This window comes from Symphalangus syndactylus, chromosome 6 (genome assembly GCF_028878055.3).
Source record: "Symphalangus syndactylus isolate Jambi chromosome 6, NHGRI_mSymSyn1-v2.1_pri, whole genome shotgun sequence".
NCBI classification, from domain to species: Eukaryota; Metazoa; Chordata; class Mammalia; order Primates; family Hylobatidae; genus Symphalangus; species Symphalangus syndactylus.
The window spans coordinates 75,693,821-75,716,778 of NC_072428.2; the positions used below are offsets into that span (position 1 = coordinate 75,693,821).

The window sequence follows — 22,958 nt, forward strand, 5'->3', positions numbered from 1 at the left end:
TTGTGCCCACGTGCAGATAGAGAGAATGTTGTCTGGTCACATCACCACTTTAGTGGAAGGCACTCTTTTAAAATTCATCAGTCAGGTCTGCTATTATAAACAACGGTAGTTGACTTAAAAGTGTTCTCAGAGGCCGGGCGCGGTGGCTCACGCTTGTAATCCCAGCACTTTGGGAGGTCGAGGCGGGCGGATCACGAGGTCAGGAGATCGAGACCACGGTGAAACCCCGTCTCTACTAAAAAAATACAAAAATTTAGCCGGGCGTGGTGGCGGGCGCCTGTAGTACCAGCTACTCGGAGAGGCTGAGGCAGGAGAATGGCGTGAACCCAGGAGGCGGAGCTTGCAGTGAGCCGAGATTGCGCCACTGCACTCCAGCCTGGGCGACAGAGCGAGACTCCGTCTCAAAAAAAAAAAAAAAAAGTGTTCTCAGAAAGTCTGATAATACACTATTGAGAGACGGTTTTCCATCTGAAAACCTGACTGCTGGCAACTTTCAATTGGCCCCTGCATTTCCTCTGAGCTGAAGCAGCCAAGAGATGGAATCATTTGCATGAGGAGTTCTTACTGCCACTACAGTTGTTAGAAAATTTGGAATGATCCCTCTGCCCTCCAGGTGATTGAAAGCTATGCAAAACAAGGTTGTTTCTTACTGAGAGCAAGGAAGCAACGGGTAAGAAAACTTTTAAGGCATAAATAATATAAAAGGGCACACATTTTAAGACACATTCACATGACATTATACTGCAAAAAAAAAATAAAGAATGATTTTCTCCGATTTGAATTAAGATCCTTCACACAGTTCACTCCCAGGCCTGTTTTGTGCAGTTCGTTACAGGCTTGAAGGCAGTAGATGACTGGTTGTTTGCACATCCTCCGGTTTCCTGGGGCGGCTGGAGGACCCCTGAGGGGCTGTCCAAAGGAACACCAGGCGGAGGCCATGTTGTCTTTTCAGCACGGTCCTATGAGATAGGTGGCAAAATAAGAGGATTCCAATGTAAATTGTTGCTGTCCGTTTCTGAATAGACACAGCTGTCTCCTCTGCTGAACTCTTCTGGATTTTCTGTGCGAACGCAGCTGACATCGTTTTTATTATCCTGACAGCACTTTTTTCCTCCTCTGTAATAACAAACTTTGTGGATGAACCAAAATCACCAAAAACTGCCAGGGATACTGTTACAGGGCCACTCAAATTAATACCAACGCTATTTTTGGCAAGGGATTGGTAGAAACCCAAAAGAGAGGAATTAAGAGAAAGAATTGTCAAAGTCCCCTGATGAATCTTTATATGTTCCATGTTTCTATCCTACTGTTTTCCATTATGCAACCATGAGCTATGAGTGGTCACAGGTTTGGCAGAACAATGTAGTTCTACAGGTCCACCACGTTTCTGGACGGTAGAGAGTGACTCAGAAGTAAAATAAGGTGCCAAGTCTGAAATCATGGAAGAGCAGAGAATCATGACAGTAACATACAGCAGTGTCCATAGGGGTCCAAGATTCACATGCAGAGCGCCAGATTACAGAAGCAGGCAAGGCAGGCTTCCGGAGCAAAACCCAGGCCTTGATTCACTTTCCAAGGTACTACAGTTCAGGGTAATCAGACGCATTCCTTAACCTTGACTCCTTTCTGCTTACTAAAGACTTTGATCAGTCTTCATGCTGTCCACAGGGACTCTCCAAAAGTCAGAGTAACAGTTGGCTTACATCTTCAGTGATTCAAGTCTGCAAGGTGTATATGATTGTGCTTCGGGGGGGAAAGCAGAGAAGCCACTTTCTGCACTTACAGTGGAGTTCACTTCAGTGCTATAAACATCACCGCAGTCCTGCTTGTAATAAAGTCCAGACTAGCAATCTGCCTTTGGGTTGAGCTGTTCTCCTACAAGATAAGCTGTTAAGTCATGCCTTGATTTTAGATCTCTCGGCCGGGCGGGCTAAGCATCCAGAGTTCCTGTGGGGCCGCCAGCTGGGAAAGCCACCCTCAGGTCCTTCCCTCGGTCGCCCGCAGCGGCTACTATGGTGGCGTCTGCTATGGTGGCGGCTATGGCGGCAGCGGCTGTGATCCGAAGGGGTCCCTCCATGCACCACGCATGGCAGAGGAGGGCGCGGTGTCTTGCAGGCCGGGTCGCAGGCGCTGGGTAGGTCAGGTGGGCACTGGATGCTGGTTCTTCTGGCACCTTGACTCTGGAGCCCGGCATCAGGGCTCAGGGTAGGGGACCTGGGGGGCGCCCCCGCGGCAGCGCTCCTCCAGGCGGAGGGGAGTGGACAGGTAACCCGGCGGGTTCAGGGCTGCCTGGAGCACGCCAGGAGCAAGAGGAGGGATCCTGTGAGAGACAAGCGAGGCTAGTTGTAGAGTCCGCCTCCAATAAGTAGTTTTTTAAGCCCATCCCTCTCCCTCCACTCACAAGTAGATCACAGAGTCTATTTTGCCCATACTGATGTCTGTTTGTGTTCTGTGCTTAGCTCCCAATAATAAGTGAGAACATACAGCATTTGATGTCCTGATCCTGCATTAATTTGCTTAGGATTACAACCTCCGGTTCCATTCCCATTGCTGTAAGAGAGTTGGTGTGCCCAGAGTAAAGTCCTCCATTTAAGCTCCCATTCACAATTACACTGACTCCATTGAGAACCCTATGGTGAAGGTGGGAACAGCCACTGCTGAGACCGCCATGGCTCAGTAAGCCTCCATGAACACTTCCATTTATCTCATTTGCTCCTGAGAGAGTGGTGTATTATTACATCATCTGCCCATTAATATCTGATCCTTGATAGAGGTATCCTGGAGCGTCATATTTCTGTATGATATTCTGCTGGCGATTCTTCCACAGGCACGTTTCAATGAAAACCATAAGAATGAGGCCCAAGACACCCAGCATAGAGCCAAGGATCAGATATAACATGTCACTGCTTCTGTCAGGGCTGGTTGCTGGCCTCGCATTTCCTTCACTTGCTGAGGAATTCAGAGGGGTACTCAAGCCTTTCGGATACTCAGAAACTCCAGGAGCATATTTCACTTTAGTCTCGCAGATCATCACATTGCTAAACTCACTTTCTTCTTCACTGGAGCACTGCATTTTTTAATGCCATAGGAAGTTTCTGACAGCAGATGGCCAATCATTTGCCACTGCTTTGAACCTTCTGTAACATCCTTCTTATAAGCATTGTCGTTGTCATTATCTGTGGGTCAGTAATAGACACAAAAGAATGGAAGTGTTATTCTTACTTCATGGAATGTATGTTCACATTAGCACAATCTGAGTAACGCTGACAGCCTCCGTGTATACAATGTGAGGTCCGTTATTGCACAGTTGGAAAAAAGTCTGGGGAACCCAGTCACCGGATAAGGATGAGACGCTGATCTCTGAAAACTCTCTTCATAATGGTTGATAGCAACGACCCAAAATTTGTATGTTGAACCTGGCTCTATACTACAAACTTGCAGAGACATTTTGGAAGGAAGGATATGTTCAGCTGCCACCAGCCAGTCACTGGTCCTCATTCATTTATATTTGACCTTGAAGGCAGCTATTGAAGAATTCCCAATTGCCCAAGTAAATCAAGTGACATAGACCAACGTCTCTGATGAATTGGAGATAATCAGGTGATCTGGTGCCTCTGGAGCGCCACTGTGCCTAGATGAATCTGTAAGCACCACTCCAAAATTGTTGTTTGCAGCTTCTGAAACAACAGGATACTTGGGGTTGCCTACGGGTTGAGACGACGTCTAGGTGTTTTTTGATGACGCTGTTTTTTCTTTGCTGGTTCAGAAGGTAAGCATGGCAGGTGGGTTTTCACTTGGATCACTTCTTGCTACCATCAAGAGTTCATAAAGACCAGATGGCTCCATTTCAGCTAAATGAAGCTCACTTTCACTTCCTAGGATTCAAACCCTGTGCCAACTTCCCATCACATCAACTTCATAGTCCAGATTTTGATACTTCACAAAATAAGCATTGATGGGCAGTCCACTTTCCTTGTCTCCCCTCCACACCAGGTTGGATGTATCTGGTATGGGGATCTGTAGGGTTTCATCTTGGTGGGGGCCTCAGGAACAGAGATACCACTGGCATTTTTCTCTGATGTTTCTAGAAACTGCACTGAGATGTACTTTCTCTGGAAATGAGCTGAATAATACAGTTTCTGAAACATCTCTTATTTTTTTTTTTCATTATTCTGAGTAGCAACAGAAAGTACGACTATTTCTCCTTTTGTTTGTTTCAAAAAGAACAACCATGAGAGGTGGTTCTGCCTGAGTGGTACCATGTTCATCTGTAGCTTCACAGATGTTTTTCTCCACATGCTCCTGCATCACAGCCTGAGTATGGAGAGAGCTCAAGCCAGCTTGGGACATGATGAAGTAGACAGGCTCTAGGTCCAAGATTCCAGGTCTTGGTAAGTTTGACTTTTGGGATTTAGATCTAAGGACATCAGAGAGATGGCTGGTTATCAATCCATGGCTGTCATACCAAAAAATGACCGGACCCAACAGCCTGGTGGCATTGAAGGACAGAGTAACAAAGTCTCCATCTACCACTCCTGTGCTTGCTGGTGTCAAAATTATAACTTGCTTGAATCCATTGCCTTTTTCTATTTCAAGTCTTCCAACAGACTGCATAAATCCCATCTCATTATCTGCTAAATACTGGTGTAGCCTAGTATCTTGCATAATAACCCCAATGAATTTCAGTCAATTTCCTGCAGTTCAATGTCTTGAGGAAGGATGATTAGGCCGTGCATTATGAAACAAGTTATGGTTGGCAGCTGGGTTCCTACAAACATCAGAGATAAAGTGTTCTGTGGAAAATAGAGACACTGTCTGATCTTGTAGTCCCTTAGAGTAGGAGCATGTTAATGTACATTAACCATGTATGCCACATATTTTACATCTCCAGAGTTGTCTCCCGCCATGCAGAAATCGTTTCCAGAGTCCACTGGGTCAATGCTATCTATGGCAAGATGAGAACACAACCTTCTCCAGTTGCTTCCCGGGGCAATATCCTGCCTGTTCTTTAGCCAACACACTTGAGGAGCCAGGACCCCACTAAACACACACTCCAAAGGTACAGGGCTATGTGAATGAACAGCTAATATCTGTGAACGAGCAGGGGAAGAATGCCAAAATCATCTGAAGAAAGGTGACTCACAAGGAGCTTTGGCCAATGGGTTCAACTTTTAATTCATGTGTGGCCGGATTATAAGCTGCACATTTGTATGATCCCTTGTCTTCTAAGGATACATTCAAAATCTAAAGATGTACTTGTGGAGGGTTTAAGTGATTCTTTGTGGAATGCTTCAGCCTCTTCCCCTGGATTTTAGCGCACACCTCAGCTTTGGGGTTACTCTCTGGTACCCTGCAGCCAATGAAACCAGCACCTTTATTATTTTGCTGTGATAAAATGCTTTGTGGATGAATCAAAATCACCAAGAACTGCTGTGGATACTGCTCCAGGGCCACTTACAACAACATTGACCTACTGTTGAAAATGCATTGGCAGTAACCCAAAAGGGAGGAGCTAAGAGAAAGAAATTGTCAAAGTCTCCTGATGAATCTTAATATATTCCATGTTTCTATTCTATTTTTTTCATTATGCGACCTTGAGATGTGAGTGGTCACAGGTTTAGCAGAACAATATAGTTCTACAGGTCCACTACGTTTCTGGATGGCAGAGGGTAGCTCAGAAGTGATATAAGGTGCCACGTCTGAACTCCCAAAAGAGCAGAGAATCGTAAGAGTAATAGTCCAGATGGTGGTGTCCATAAAGGGCCAAGATGTGGATGCAGAGCGCCAGATTATAGAAGCAGGCAGGACAGGCTTCAAGAGCAAAACCCAAGCCTTGGTTCATTTTCCAAAATACTGTAGTCCAGGCTAAGCAAACACATTCTTTAACCTTGACTCCTTCCTGCTTACTAAAGACATCCATCAGGGACAGTCTTCATGCTGCCCACAGGGTGTCTCCCAAAATGAGAGTAACAGCTGGCTTACATCTTCAGTGATTCAAGTCTGCAAGGTGAATACACTTGTGCTTGGGAGGGAAAGCAGAGAAGCCACTTACTCTTCTTAGCCTGGAACTCACTTCAGTGCTAAAAGCACATCATAGCAGTTCTGCTTGCAATAAAGTCCAAACTAACAATCTGCCTTTGGGTTGAGCTTTTCTCTTACAAAATAAGCTGTTAAGTCATGCCTTGATTTTAGGTCTCTCCACGGGGCCGGCTAAGCATCTAGCGCTCCCGTGTGGCAGCCAGCTGGGAAAGCCACCCCTGTGTCATGCCCTCCGGTGTGAGGCAGCGGCTGTGGTGGCGGCTGTGATCTGAAGGGGCCCCTTCAGGCCAGGCATGGGGCAGAGGAGGGTGTGGTGCCTCCCGCGCCAGGGCAGTAGCGCTGGTGGGGAGAGCGGGCCGCGAGGTCCCATCTCTCCTTGCACTGAATGACCTCAACAGGGAACCAGGGCTCAGGGGAGGGTAACTGGGTTGGGGGTGGGGTGCGGAGTGACAGGACCCATCACTGTGGCAATGCGACTCTGAATGGAGGCCTGCCTACAGGTAATCAGGTGGTCATAAGGCCCAGCAGAAGCAGGAGAGGAGCAGGAGGAGGAGCGATCCCAGAGAGAGACAGGCAAGGCAGGCTGCAGAGACCGCCCCCAGTCGGTATTTTTTTAACCCCTCCTTCTCCCGCCACCCTCAAGTAGTCCACAGAGTCTACTTTTCCCATATTGATGTCTATGTGTGTTCAATATTTAGCTCCCCCAAGTAAGTGAGAACATACAGCATTTGGCTTTCTATCCTGTGTGAATTTGCTTAGAATTAAGGCCTCCAGCTACATCCACATTGTTGTAAAGGATGTGATTTCATTCCTTTTACAACTGTATAGTATTCCATGGTGTATATGTAGCATATTTTATTGATACAGTCTACCATTGATGCACTCCTGGGTTGATTAGGTCTGTGCTATTTTGAATAGTGCAGCCATCAACATAGGAGGGTATGTGTCTTTTCAGTAGAATGATGTATTTTCTTTTGAGTATATACTCAGTAATGAGATAATTGTATCAAAAGGTAGCTCCGTGTTCAGTTCTTTGAGAAATCTCCAGACTGTTTTCCATAGTGGGTGCACTAATTTACATTTCTTGCTCTATGTTTAGTTCACAAAATTTCTACTAGACTCAGCTCAGGGCTGCGGCCCTGACTGCAGCAGGTGCTGGGGCTTCCCTAAGTCGCTACTGTGCAGAGGTAAAGAGAGTGCTCAGATCCCAGGGTTGTGAGAAGAGAAGCAGAGGAAGGAGTTAAGGAGAGGGCCACATTTGGATGCCCTGAGGAGGGATGACAGGCAGATGTAAGGAAGGTGGTACTGTGCTAGTCACTGGTGACATCTTCCCAGTTCCAAAATCTCCTGGAAGGCAGGAAGCCTCACAATTCCCAAGCATGCTGCAGTTCTGGAGGGCACAGGGCTACTATTCTTCCCAGCGTGACCCTCTTTTCTCGCAATAAACATGTACTCTGAAGCCAGAAGTCAGAATGAATTATCTTCCACCCACACAACGTTTAAACCTTCGATTTATGATTGAATTACACACACACACATGCGCAGGCACACACATGCATCCGTCTCTGTAATAAAACGTCCTTAGCTAATGCTAGACAGATCTGTGATCTGTGATTATCTCTACTCTTTTGGGCAACAAGAATAGTGAATTGATTGACAAAATTGATTGACTCCTGGAAAGTAGTGTAAAAATCTAATATACATGTCATACACATGATGTACTCCCCTTGTGACATTAGCAGCAACATTCCCCTAGAGTATTACAAATAATATCAGAGGGGATGTACACACCTAATTTACATAGCTTGTAAAATGAGGAGCAGCATCTGCCTAAGATATTATGAATAATATCACAGAATGTGTACACACATGGCTTATACCCCATGTGATGTTAGGAGTTACATCCTTCTAGTATGTTAGGAATAATACCACAAAAGTGTTCACACATGGATAACAGCGTATGTAATATTAGGATTAACGTGCCTCGAAAATATTACAAATAATATCACAGGGGGTGTGCACACGTAACGTACATGCCCTGTGACATTAGGAGTACATTTCCCTGACACATTACGAGTAATATCGGAGAGTGTACACCTTCTGTGACATTTGGAGTAATGTCCCCTGGATAGTACAAATAATATCACAGGGTGTACATCCCCTGTGACCTGAGGCGTAATATCTTTCTTGGATAATGCAAATAACATCACAAAATGTACAGACCCTGTGGCATTAGGAGTAACATCCACCTAGGGTGTTAGGAATAATATCACAGGAAGTATACCCCGTGTGACAGTAGGAGTAACCTCCCCCAAGGATATAACGAACAAATACAGAGGATGTACACGTATTGTGACATTAGCAGTAACATCCATTAAGGATATTATGAAAATTGTCATATTGTGAACACCCCCTGTGATATTAGGAGTAACATCCCCCTACATTGTTGGGAACAATATCACACGGTGTACATTCCCTGTGACATTAGAGGTAACGTTTCTTTAGGATATTATGAATAATATTACAAGATGTACAGCCCCTGTGATATTAGGAGTAACATTTCCATAAAATACTATGAATAATATCCCTGTGTATACACCACGGGTGACATTAGGAGTAACAGCCCCCAAAACTATTAGGAATAACTTCACAGGGTGTACACCCTCTGTGACATTAGGAGTATCATCTTTCTAAAATATTATGAATAATATCGCAAAAGGTACACCCCCTGTGACAGTAGAAGTAACATCCACCTAGGATATTATGAAAAATATCACAGGGAGTACACCCCCAGTGACATAAGAAGTAACATCACCCGAGGATATAAGAAATAATATCAGATTGTGTACACGCATGGTGACATCAGTAGTAACATCCTTTTAGGATATTACGAATATTATCAGAGTGTGAACACCTTCTGTGACATTAGGAGTAATATCACCCCACAATATTGGGAACAATACCACACGGTATACACCGTCTGTGACATTAGTGGTAACATTTCTTTAGGATAATACAAATAATATGACAGAGTGTACAGCCCCTGTGATATTAGGAGTGAAATACCCAAAAAACCTCACAAATAATATCACTGTTTGTACACCCCGTGTGACATTAGGAGTAACATTCTCCGAAACTATTACGAATAACTTCACAGATTTTACACCCCCTGTGATATTCGGAGTTAACCTCTTCCTAGAATGTGAGGAATAACATCACAGGATGTACACCCCCTTGACATGAAAAGTAACATCACTCTAGGATATGATGAATAATATAACAAAGTGCACAAAATTTGTATGGTAGGAGTAACATCCCCCTGGGATACTAGGAATCACAGCACAGAAAACACACCCCCTGTGACAATAGGAGTAACATCCCCTTAGGATATTACAAATAATATCACAAGGTTTACATGCATTGTTACATTAGTAACAATATCCAGCTAGTATATTGTGAATAATATCACAGGGTGTACACATTTGTGACATTAGGAGTAACATCCCCCAAGAATATTACGAATAATATCACAGGGTGTACACACCCTGCGACTTTAGGAAAATCATCCTCCTGGATTACCACGAATAATGTCACAGGATGTTAAACCCCTGTGCCAATAGGAGTAATATACTTCCAGGATATGACGAATAATATCACAGTGTGTACACCCACTGCGATATTAAGAGTCATTTTTCCTAAAATATTATGAATAGTATCACAGGATGTACACACATAGAGAACACCTGCTGTGATATTAAAAGTTATACCTCCCTGGGATATTGTGAACAATATCACATGGTGTACATCATGTGTGAACACCCACTGTGATTTTTAAAGCCATATCTCCTTAGGATATTACAAATAGTATCAATAGGTGTACACACCCTATGACATTAAGATAACGTCCCTTTAGGGTATTACAAATAATATCCCACAGGGTAGACCCCATGTGACATTAGGAGTAACCTCTTCCTTGGATATTACGAATGAGATCACAGGGTTGGCACCTCATGTAATTTTAAAAGTAAAATCCCCCAGGAATATTACTAATAATAACACAGGGTGTACACCCTTGTGATGTTAGGAGCAACATCCTCCTAGGATATTAGGAATAATATTCAGAAGGTGTACACAGAGAAGGTGACATTAGTAGTAATATCCCACTAGTATAGTGTGAATAATATCACAGGGTATACACACCTGTGACATTAGGAGTAACATCCCCCTGGAATATTCTGAATAATATCGCTGTGTTTACATCTCCTGTGAGTTTAGGGATATCATCCCGCTAAAATATTACGTAAATAATTGTAAAATTATGAATATCTCCCTAAGGTATTATGAATAATATCACAGGATGTGTACACACGTGGCATATACCCCACGTGATGTTAGGAGTTACATCCTTCTAGTATGTTAGGAATAATACCGCAAAGGTGTCCACACATAGTTAACAGCATATGTCATATTAGGATTAACATCCCTCGAGAATATTTCAAAGAACATCACAGGGGCAGTGCATACATGATGTACATGCCCTTTGACATTACGAGTACATTTCCCTGACACATTTCAAGTAATATCACAGTGTTTACACCTTCTGTGACATTTGGAGTAACGTCCCCTATGATAGTATGAATAATATCACAGGGTGTACATCCCCTGTGACCTGAGGAGTAATATCTTTCTAGAATACTACGAAGAATATCACAATGTGTACACCCCCTGTGTCATTAAAAGTAAAATTCCCCTAGGATATTATGAAAAATAACGCAGGAAGTATACTCCGTGTGACATTAGAAATAATATCCCCTGAGGATAAAGCGAATAAAGTCAGAGAATGTACATGCGTTGGGACATCAGTAATAATATCTCTTTCAGATAATAATATCAAAGGGTGTACATGCATTGTGAAATTACTAGTGAACTCCCGCTAGTATATTACGAATTTTATGACAGGGTGTATATGCCCTGTGACGTTCATAGTAACGTTTTCCTAGAATATTACAAAAAATATTAAAGGGTGTACAGGACCTGTGATTTACGAGTAACATTTCCATAGAATATTACACTGTGTGTACGCCCTGTGTGACATTAGGAGTAACATCCCACAAAATTATAACGAATAATTTCACAAGGTGTACACCCTCTGCGACATTAAAAGTAACATTTCCCTAGAATATTATGATAATATCAACAGAGTGTACACCCCCTGTGATATAGGGAGTAACATCTTATAAAGATAATATGAGTAATTTGATAAGGTGGACAAACCCTGTGACATAAGGAGTAAAATCCCTCTAGGACATTACGAATATCAAAGGGAACACACGCCGTGTGACAATAAAAGTAACCTCCCCTTAGGATATTACGAATAATACCACAAGGTGTACACACACTGTGACATTATTATTAATGTCCCGCTAGGATATTGTGAATAATATCACAGTGTGTACAGTCCTGTGACATCAGGATGAACATTCCCCTACAATATTAAGAATAATATAGCAGGGTGTACACCCCCTGTGATTTTGGTAGGGCCATCCTCCTAGAATATGGGTAATAATGTCCCAGGGTGTTATCCAAGTGTGGCAGTAGAGGTAAAATCCTAGTAGTGGAGTACTATCACTCCCCTCTCCCCGCCTGTATATTATGATCCACATCGCAGGGGGGCGGGCAGCTCCCGTGGTGTAGGGAGTAATGTCACCCCGCTTCTCCCCCCCAGGATATTACGATCCACGGTGGACACACGGCGTGTTTACGTTATTGTGAGTAATAACTTCTCCACCTCTGGAGACTACCAACTATATCATAGACGGGTTTACATCCTCTGCACGATTTGCAGTATTAGCATCCTCTTCTCCCTGGATATTAACAACAGTATCACAGGAGTGTTTCTACCCACAGCAGCATTGGGTGTAGTATCATCCTCTCCCACGTTGAATTTAGGAACAATATCACTGGGGGCGTGGACACTCCCTGTGATATTGAAAGTAATATCATCCTCTTTTCTCCTGGATCATGGGACCAATATTAATGGGAGGTGTACGTTTTCTGCAATATTGGGAGTAATAGCATCCTCTCTGATTTGAATATTAAGGGCAATGTCACAGGGCGGGTCTACACTCTCTGCGATATTGGCAATAATATTATCCTCTCCCCAACCTACATATTAGGAAAAATATCACAGAGTGGGTGTACACCTTCTGCAATATGAGTAGTAACATCATCTTCTCCCCTTCTGGATATTGGGAACAATATCACTCGAGAGGGTACACTTTCTTTGAGACTGAGAGTAATATCATCCTCTCCGCCTTTGAATATTAAGAGAAATATCACAGGGGGGATGTACAGCCCCTGAGATATTGGGAGTAATATCGGGCTCTTTCCCTCCATGAATATTAGGAACAATATCTCAAGGTGGGTTTACACCTCCTGCTACATGGGGAGTCATATCCTCTCTTTTCCTGGATATTAGGGACAATATCGCAGGGTGGGTGTGAGCAGCCTGCGATATTGACTGTAATATCATCCTCTCGCCCTCCGGATATTAGGAACAATATCACAGAAGGGGCGTACACTCCCTGTGATATTGGGAGTAATATCATTTTCTCCTTCCATGAATATCAGGAGCAATATCCCCGGGTGGATGTACACCCACTGCTATGTTGGGAGTAATGTCATACTCTACCCCCTGGATATTAGGAGCAATATCACAGTGTGGGTGTACATCCATAGCGATATTGGCAGTTATTAATATCATGCTCTCCCTCCCTGGATATTAGGAACAATATCATGGGGGGGTGGGTGTACACCCCGGCACTATTGGGAGTAATATCATTCTCTCTTATTCTGGATAGTAGGAACAATATCACAGGTGGGGTGCACACCCTCTGTGATATTGGGAGTAATATCCTCTCCCAGCGTGGATATTAGGAACAATCTCACAAGGGGGGCTGTACAGGTCTTTGATATTGGTAGTAATATCATACCCTCCCCCTTGCATATAAGAAAGAGTATGACAGGCGGGGTGGACACCCCCCGCGATATGGGGAGTAATATCACCCTCCTCTCCCTCCCTGGATATCATGACCCACGGTGGGCACACAGCGTGTTTACCATGTTGTGAGTAATATCATCCCCCCCCACCAGAAATTATGAACAATATCACAGATGGGTGTACACCGTCTGCAATGTAGGGAGTGTCAACATCCTCTCCACCCCTGAATATTAGGAACAATATCAAAGAAGTGTTTATACCACCTGCGATATTGGGAGTAATACCATCCTCTCCCACGTTGAAATTCAAAACAGTATCACTGGGGGCGTGTCCACCCCATGTGATACTGAAAGTCATATCATCCTCTTCTCTCCTGGATCGTGGGAACAATATCACTGGGGTGATGTACACTTTCCGCGATATTAGGAGTAATATCCTCTCTGCCTTGGAATATTAAGGACAATATCACAGGGGGCTGTACACATCCTGTGCTATTAAAAATAATGTTATCCTCTCCCACCCTGCATATTAGGAAAAATATCACAGAGTGGGTGTACACCTCCTCCGACATGGGAAGTAATATCATCTACTCTTCTTCGGAAGTAGGAACAATATCACACGGGTTTGTACACTTTCTGTGAAATTGGGAGTAATATCAGCTTCTCCGCCTTTGAGTATTAAAAACAGCATCACAGAATGGATGTACACCCCCTGCGATATTGGGAGTAATATCAGCCTCTACCCTCCATGGATATTAGGAATAATATCCCAGGGTGGGTGTTCAGCTGCTGCTGTATGGGGAGTCATATCATCCTCTCCCTTCCTGGATATTATTAGCAACAACATCACAGGGTGGGTGGGCACAGCCTGGGATATTGGGAGTAATATCACCCTCTCCCCCTCCGGATATTAGGAACGATATCACAGAAGGGGCGTATACTCCCTGCGGTACTGGGAGTAATATCATTCTCTTCTTCTGTGAATATTAGGAGCAATATCACCGGGTGGATGTACACCCACTGCTGTATTGGGAGTAACGTCATACTCCACCCCCTGGATATTCAGATCAATAACACCGGGTGGGTGTACACCTACTGTGATATTGAAAGTAATACCATGCTCTCTCCCTCCCTGGACGTTAGGAACAATATCATAGGTGGGTGTACACCCACTGCGGTATTAGGAGTGATATGATTGTTAATTATTACTTATTTATTATTAACATTAATATTAATTACCAATATCAATATTGAGAAACAATTGCTAACAAAAAGTTTTCATATTATTATTAATATTAATTATTGGTACCCAATATTATTGTTTTCTAATTAATAAGATCAGTATCAATTGTTAATATCAGTCATTATTAATAATTAATATTAATAATTTTATTTTTATCATTAATATAACCATTTAATAATTATTATCATTATTATCGGCATTGATTTTAAATCACTCACTTAACGAAAACTCAGGCTACATACAACTACGCAAAGGGCCTAACATTGTAAGCTCTTAGGGACTGCTTCAACCATTCGCTGACACAGTAACACTTTTCAGCAAAGAACCCCTATGGCCCTCAACATCTACTATTGCCCTTTATGTTATTGCTCCAACCCTGTCCTTTTCTATCGCTCTCCTATTGTGAACACCTCTCCCTATACCAGATCGTCTAATTAATTTTAATATAGGCCTCCTATTTTTACTAACCATATCAAGCCTAGCCGTCTATTCCATTCTATGATCAGGATGAGCAATTAAATTCAAATTATGCACAAATTGGCGCATTACAAGTTGTCGCTCAAACAATTTCATAAGAAGTAACCCTAGTCGTTATCTTGCTATCAATTCTACTGATATGTGGCTCGTTTAACTTATATGCACTCATCACAATGCAAGAAATCCTCTTACTGCTCCTATCATCATGGCCCCTAGATATGATATGACTTGTCTTCACACTAGCAGAAACTAATCAAGTCCCTATATTATATATATGTAATTACTTATATTATATATAAAATATATTATATAAAATATAAATATATAAATATTTATATTTTATAATATAAATATTATTTATATTTTATAATATATTTATATTTAATAATTATTATAGTTATATTATATTTATAATATAAAACATATAATATAACATGTAAATAAAAATATAATATTTTATATATAATGCATATTTTATATAAAATATAAATATATATTTACCTATAATATATAATATGTAATATATAATATTTAATTATATATAATTTTTATACCCTCTGTAGAAGGAATTATTTTTGTTTCTATAGCCATCCGTAATAAAATACTATGTCTGTGTCTATAATAAAAATACTAGTGAAAAATGGGAACTACAGTCACGTAAGAGATAAAAGAAAGTCTGTTAGTATCAATATATCGATGCATATAAATGGTGTTTGTTTTTACAGGGTTTAGTAAAATGCATTCTAATTTTCTAAACAATTTCCACATTACAGTATGTTTATTTTTCTCTCTTTCATGATTGGAAAGAGTGCAACAATACGCATCCCTATACAATCATCCTTGATTACATCTAAGGGACTTTCTCCAGTAATAAAATTACAGGGTTAATATATTCATATAGGTATTACAAGGTAACCAAACAACATTAGGAATTCTTTCATCAGCAAAGCCCAATGTAATCCTAATCCAGGTAGCCACTCTAACTGATGCAATTAACTCAGATACATAAATATATACATATATATGTATATCTCTGCATGTGTGGATGCACTTAAATGGCTTTAAATACCATCGACTTTTCCTCTCAAACAGTATTTGTGTTGAGAATGAGGTATATTCACTAGTTCATCAAAAATATTTTTAAAATTCTTAGGTGATTGTTTGTTGCAGTGACCTGCTGGATTAGAATTAGATCGGGTTTAAAACAATGAAAGAATCTGGGAGAGGGGGCAGAGTGTTGGTTGTTAATTAGCACATGGATCAAAGGAGATTACTGATGTGTTTAGAAGCCACAACATTGACAGAATAAATCCAGAACTAACAATCCAATTGTAGATCTCTTTACTGTGGTATTTTCTGCCATCTCTGCTCCATAAGACACACCTTAACCACTTTGTGGTGGTATCTGCAGTATTCTATTTTAGTCTAAATAGCATTTTCTCTCAAATACATTCTGTTTCTCTCTCCTTCATCTTCCCTCCCTTCTTCCTTCCAGTTGTATTTTCTCCCTAGAGAACACTAGTAGAATGTTCTCCCAAATTTCAGATTTCAGATACGCATCTGTAAAATAATCTTACGGAGACACATTTTAGTTGCTACTGAATACTTGGTTGTTTACATAAGTTCACAGCATTACTACTGTCCTCCAAAAAATAGTTTCCCACTTTCACAGCAAATCTCATCATTGACTCTGCCATCCAAGTTTATTCTATGCCAATCTGGAAGAATCTGGAAAAATACTTAAAATACATTTTCAGTATTCATCATGCACATGTATTGTATTTTATTTTATATATGTTCGGGTGAATATCTTTCTCCACTAATGGTTTGCATTTCAATTCTTGTATCACGTTTTTTGAAACACAGAAGTCATCATTAATGTAAACCAACTAATTTTTTTTAATTGTTAATTTCTGTCCTCGTTAAGAAAGGCTTATGAGAATACTGTATCATGTTCCCCTTACCTTCAGGACTTGAATCTATTTGGAAATGACTGTGTGTGTTTTGAGGTAGGAGTCAATATTTAGTTACTTTTTTAAAAAAAATTCAATGAATCCAGCATTGTTCTGATCACCTTGTGTATTTCAATGTAGAAGAGCGCACTAATAATGCGGGATTATTTATATATGTGGTGAGAATTCCAGAATGAAGCCCAGCATGGAAGGTCAAATGATATTAACTCAAGGGATAGATTAGTACAATGAAACATGATGGATAAGTGCCATATAGTTAGATAAAGAGAAAGAAAAACATTTCGCAGTTATCATTGAGACTTCACTCCAAGTTCTTGCATGAAGTGAAAGATCCCGACTGCCTTCCACTGATTTTAACTTCATTCAGACATGTCTGTCATCTATTATTTCACTCAGTGGCAGTCAGAAGTGACGAAAAGAGAAAACAGAGAATATATTTTATGCCATGATCATGAATAATGATTTTTCAGAAATTAATTAATAAAGAACCAACACATATACTTTTAGTGTTTTTACCGCATTTGATAGTAACACAATAAATGAGTGTTAATAACATTAGGATGCAATTCAAGACATAGAACAGAACCTATTTTTCCTGTTTGATAAGGCACAAGGAAGAGGGCTTTCTGGGATAAAGGGGTTCCCACAGCAGATGAACACATTTCCGATTTGTCTCAGGTCAGAGGTGAATACAGCAAAAGAAAGGCCTGAGAGGAGGTGAGAAGGGGGCAATTAGGGATGGTGTGTATAGGGGAGCTTTGATTAACATCAACAAAGCTCACTCACAGTTCTAGCTTCACAATCCAGGAATAATCCTACATGTCTGGTAGGTCTTGGGACATATTGCAGTGTAATTGGGGAGGTAGTAAATAGACTGCACTGAATGTCGTTCTTAACACACCCAAGACTAAAGAGTCCCTCCTCTCCATATATATCGCCATTCCGATTCTTCCCTTGCCAATACTTATTACAGACACCAAAAGCCCAATTCCAAGAGTCCACCACATGGACCTCCCAGTAATATTTGCCGGAGGTGAAAGTCTGAGCACCCCATGCAAGAAAACTTGTAGGTATTGCAGTGATATGGGGTGCATTTTGACGGTCACATCCAATACAAATGCTTCTCAAATCTCCACATTGAAAGATATGACTGATGGCTTCATTATGATGGAGAGTAATATCCACTGCAAAATAAATAAATAAATAAATAAATAAATAAATAAATAAATAAATGGAAAGAAAGAAAGAAAACATGCATAGCCATCTGTAAATAAGCAAAAATTGTTCTATCAAGAAGTTAATTCCCCAGGAAACGTAAAGTCACAAGGACACTTTTGCTTGTAACTTCTAATAAAATATAGAGATGATTAATATTATCTACAAGACAAATAAAACGCTAACCACAGATATTAAAAGCGTTTTGAAAACTTACACACTGAGAGCCAAATGTAAGACCAACTTCTATCAATCCAATTTTCAAAGCAAAATTTGCACATTCTATGCCCTAAATGCTATGGCATTTATGCCTGTAGTGGTAGCTACTCAGGAGACTCAAGTGGGAGGATCTCTTGAACCCGGGAGGTGGAGGCCGTGGTGAGCCGTGTTGGTATCTCTGTACTCCAGCCTGGTTGACAGAGTGAGACCCTGTCTCAACAAGTAAATAAATACAAAATAAATTTTTAAAAAGCGAGCACAGAAAGTCGAATAATGCATGACCTGACTGATACGAGGAACGTAACATCGTTGAAATCATAGCTGCAGAGAGCATAACGGTGGTTACCCGATTCAGGTGCCAGGGAGGGTTTGGGGAGATGTTGGTCAATTGATACGAAATTTCAGACAGGAATGTTTTTAGAGATCTACTGAGCGGCACGGCGACTACAGTGAATAACTAAGTATTGTCTACTTGAAAATAGATGTGGGAGTAGATTTTAAACGTATTCTCATCACAATAAAATCAGGATGCGAGGAAACGAGTGTGTTAGTTAGCTTGATTTGGTCATTCCACAGTGTATACATATATGAAGCCTCACGCTGTACACCACAAATATATATAATTTTCACTGGTCTATTTAAAATGGAAACTTAAATACATTATAAAACTTAAATGATATAACATACAACAAAAAAGACTTTTATTTGTTAAATCTCCACAGAAGGAGTCTAAGTCATAAAGGAAAATAAACTTCGAGGAGTGGTAAAATCAATCAGAAACGTCCCACTTCAGTGCTTCCCGAAACGTGTCTGACAGAGTGGACATCCAGTTGTTCACTAACTCCTTGCTCTGGACAGTTAGTGTGTGTGTATATATGGGTGTGTGGGCTTATAAACACAAAGTAAATTAATGGTAATGAAAGCATTCTGATTCTCAGTTTAATTTAGTTATGTATACAGACACACCCCCCAGCCCCCCACACGCACATTTATCAAATCAGCCACTCCACCAAAACTAGCTACTTAGTGTGTCATCTCTCAATGCAGACTCAAAAGAGAAACGTGAATTTAGAGAGGCATGATGATTCGTTCTCTCTTGGATTCCAGTTGTAAGTTGACTGACTGATTGAGACATTGTAGTTGATTGGTCTGGGTGGAAGAATCCACTTGGACACTTAATTGAAAACCTACTATGTGCCATCGTTTTAAGGCTGTCCGTGTGTTGCTTCGTTCATTCCTCACCATGACCTCCTGATCACACTCTGGAGATCAAAAACCAGAAGCGCGCAGAAGCTATTTGTCCAGTGTTACAAAGCTTCTAAGTGGTGGAATTGGAATGTGAACTCAGATGTGTAATTCTAGAGCCTAAGTGTTTCACCCACCTCACTGTGGTGGCTCTACCGAAAAACAGCTAAGCGCTCATGGAGAAGCTGAGGACTTTCAGCTTTGCTTTTAAATGTTTTTAATTTTCAATGTTTAAATTCATACCAAGATTGATTGGGCGCCAGCCCCGGGTGTAGGGGAAAAATCGGGTGGGGGAGGGGGGTTCAGAAAGTCCCACAGAAGGGGAAGATGCCCAGGAGAGAAGACTGTCAGGAGGCTGTTGTGTCAGGGGGCTCGACTTTTTCTCAGAGGCCATGGAGGTTCAGGTGGGCTAAGGGAGGTGAGTGGTAGAAGGCCAAAGGTCTGGGAGGGACGGAGGGATGGGGACAGGCGCGAGGGGCCGCGGCAAGGACTCGGGGGACTGGGAGAGGGGGCTCGGGCCTCGGGGAGCCCATTGGTGGAAGGACAGATGTCCGGGAGGGGCAGAGGGATGGGGACAGGGGCGACGGCCGGGGGCAGGCACTCCGGGGGCCTGGGAGTCGGGGGTCGGGGTTCGTCTGGGCTTTTGGCCCTGTCCTACCGCCGGCTGCTTCCGTTTCTTTCGCTTTGCGGCGAGGTGGACAGGTTTAGATCTCAGGATTGAGGGCGGTTTTGGAAGCGGCCTGGGGCTAAGGACAGGCCAGGGCGGCGGGAGAGGCGGTCCGGTTGCATCGCTGGATCTGGGGGCGCTGTCGGAGCTTCCACATCACCAGCTGCATGCAGGCGTTTGCGTCCTCGATGGAGTTGTGTCCGTCCTGGCTGTCCTGGATGATGTGTCCCAGGTAGTCGGCCGCGAGATTCCTGAGGGAGCGCTTGTAGGGGAAACCCAGGTAGTGCGGGAAGAGCACGGCCGTGTCCACCATGGTGCTGTGGATGAGCTTCAGGGCCAGCAGATCGCTCTCCAGGCTGTGCCCGATGAGGATGGTTTGGGCGCTGAAAAAGCTCAGCAGGATGGCTTGGACTTTGGGCAACGTGATGTTCGTGTTGGCGACGTCGGCCCTGGTCACTCTGGAAAACCTGGTTTTGTAGTCCACGATCTCGTTGTCGGGCTTGACGAAGGTGTCGTACACCACTCGCATGTCAGCGTCCACCACAGTGACGCGGGTCAGCTCCAGGCCGTGTGTGGTGTAGCACATCTCACAGTCCAAGGCGTAGATCCCTGGATAAGCGTCTCTGGAACACTCTTTCTCCAAGGTCTTCACGAAGCCATCGAGGCTGTCCTTGCGGCCGTCCCCCACGTGCTGCTTTGCCACCTGGCAGCCCACGGAGCCAGGAGCCGCTGCACAGCAGGTGTACTGGCTAACCCGGCCTCCAGCCACTTGGCTCGAGCGGACCCGCCCCCAGTGATAATAACACAACTGGTCGCGTACACAGTGGCCGGAGGAGGACACCAGGTACTCAGTGCTACAACGGCAGCAGACCCTGCAGGACGAGTCGCCGGGCCCCTTCCCCTGGCCAGTAAAGAGGACTGCGCCTCCGGGCTGCTTGGGGTGCGGGAAGGGGTAGTCGTTCTCCTTGAGCTGGTCCTGGGTGAGCAGGAACTCCTGGAGGTGGCTGTACAGGGCGGCCCAGCTGAGGCCGGGCATGGAGCTGGGGGTCAGGCCCTTCAGACTCTTGAGGGTGTTCAGGATCACATTGAGGTACACCTTCTTGTTGGGGCTGCAGTCCTAGGCCGCCTTCTCCTCGTTCAGCGCCTTCTCCTCGGCCTCCTGCTTGGAGTCGCAGAACTTGAGACACTCTTTGGTGAATAGTTGGAGATAGCCTCGGCGGATGACGGTGGGGACTTGGCACCCCGAACTTCGGAGGATAATGGGTTTCTCCAAACGAGCTAAGGATGGACGACGGATGATCCGCTTAGAGCTGATGGTGGTGGAGGTCTTGTCTGCCATCCCCGACCTGTTGCGCCCCTTCCGTGGCTGTCTGCCGACCTTGGAGCCATTGGAGCGTTGGCTTCTGCTGGCCACCCGGGTTCTCTTGGCATCTGTGGCACCAGTGGCCAAGCAAGGGCTGTGAGAGTGGGCGATCCTCTTCCTCTCCCTGGGGGCTGAGATGCAGACTGCGTAGTGTCTCTCTGCCAGCTTTGGGTCGGCTGGCAGGCAGCAGGCCGATCCCCACTGTGCAGGGAAGCACCAAGCCTCCGTCACCATCTCGGGCCACGCAGGGGGCACAGCGGGACAAGTATTCTCGGGCTCCGTCTGGATCCCCACAGATGATGAGGCCTGCTTGTACATCTGTGGCACTCAGAGCCTGAAGCTCTGGGCAGGCTGATGACAGGGCATTGGGAATTCTTTAGCCCCGAGGGCCGCCTCCTCGACCGCCTTCTTCGCTTCTGGATAGCCAGGTGGGAACCAGCAGGGAGATGTGGCTAGCAACATCTCACTGCCTTCGGGGGCACCTGCGTGGCTCTGCTCCTCTCCCAACTGGCAGCTTCAGTGAGTGCCGCAGCGGATGTGCACCGCCTTTATATACGCACAGGCCTCTTCTGTGAGAGAGGGTGGGACTTGTCCTTCATTACGTTGCTACTTCCATCCAATCACACTGAACCTCATCTTCCACCAGACTCCAGCTTCCGGGGGGGCTCAGTGTCTGCTAATGGAAGCAACCCGAACTCCTGGTTGCTAACCTTGGAGCTAGCTTGCTTTTCCTGAGGTGATTAGCTGTCCCTGCTCAGCAGTACCATAATGGCTTGTGGAAGTGAGACACATAGCCACACATTGAGTTTCAGGGAGGTTGGTCAACTTGCTCGGGCCCACACAGCACCCCCACGGAGCCGGGACTGGGCCAGCCTTCTGCTGCTGCCTGCTAGTGGGCAGGATCTGTCTGGGCTTGCCTTTCCCTGCTCTGTGCACTCCTCCACCGTGGGCAGCTTGAGGACAGGAAGCGGACCGCAACCACTTCTCTCCCAGGACGTTGGCAACGTTCAACACACGGGGTCTTCAAAAACTTCATAGAAAATGTACATGCTGAAAATCAATGCATGGATTTCAATTTGTTTGCAGTAAAATTAACTTGTACTAACTTGTTTGAACCTTCCTGAACTAGATCTAGACTGAGGCACTAAGAAGGATGAGACATCGGTTGAAAAGGGCTCCTATCAGAGCAACGTGAATTCCGCTAAAATTGCAGCAAGAACAAACATCAAATATATGGTGAACTCGGGCGGAATAACAAAGAAGTCACTGAGGTTTTAGGAAAAGCTTATAAGGACGCTGCCCCAAAGGAATCAGCCGTTGACCAATGTATAGCTTGTTTTAACAGGAGATGAGAAGATACGAAAGGTGAATCCTGCAGTGGCTATGAAAAGCAAATGCTGTTGAAACCATTGTGCACACATCAGCTGTACTCACGAGCAGAGTTTCAGTGGAAATTTTAAACAGGTGGGATCACGATCCTGTCTAAAATGCAAACGAAAAATGCGAACATCAGCTGGG

General features: G+C 43.7%; 2 pseudogenes; both read right to left on the reverse strand.

The window, feature by feature from the left end:
* Positions 1–800: 800 nt before the first annotated feature.
* Positions 801–5,777, reverse strand: LOC129485379 (cell adhesion molecule-related/down-regulated by oncogenes-like; annotated as a pseudogene).
* A 14,016-nt stretch (positions 5,778–19,793) lies between these two features.
* On the reverse strand, positions 19,794–21,758 carry LOC129485380 (exonuclease GOR-like; annotated as a pseudogene).
* Between the last annotated feature and the right edge of the window lie 1,200 nt (positions 21,759–22,958).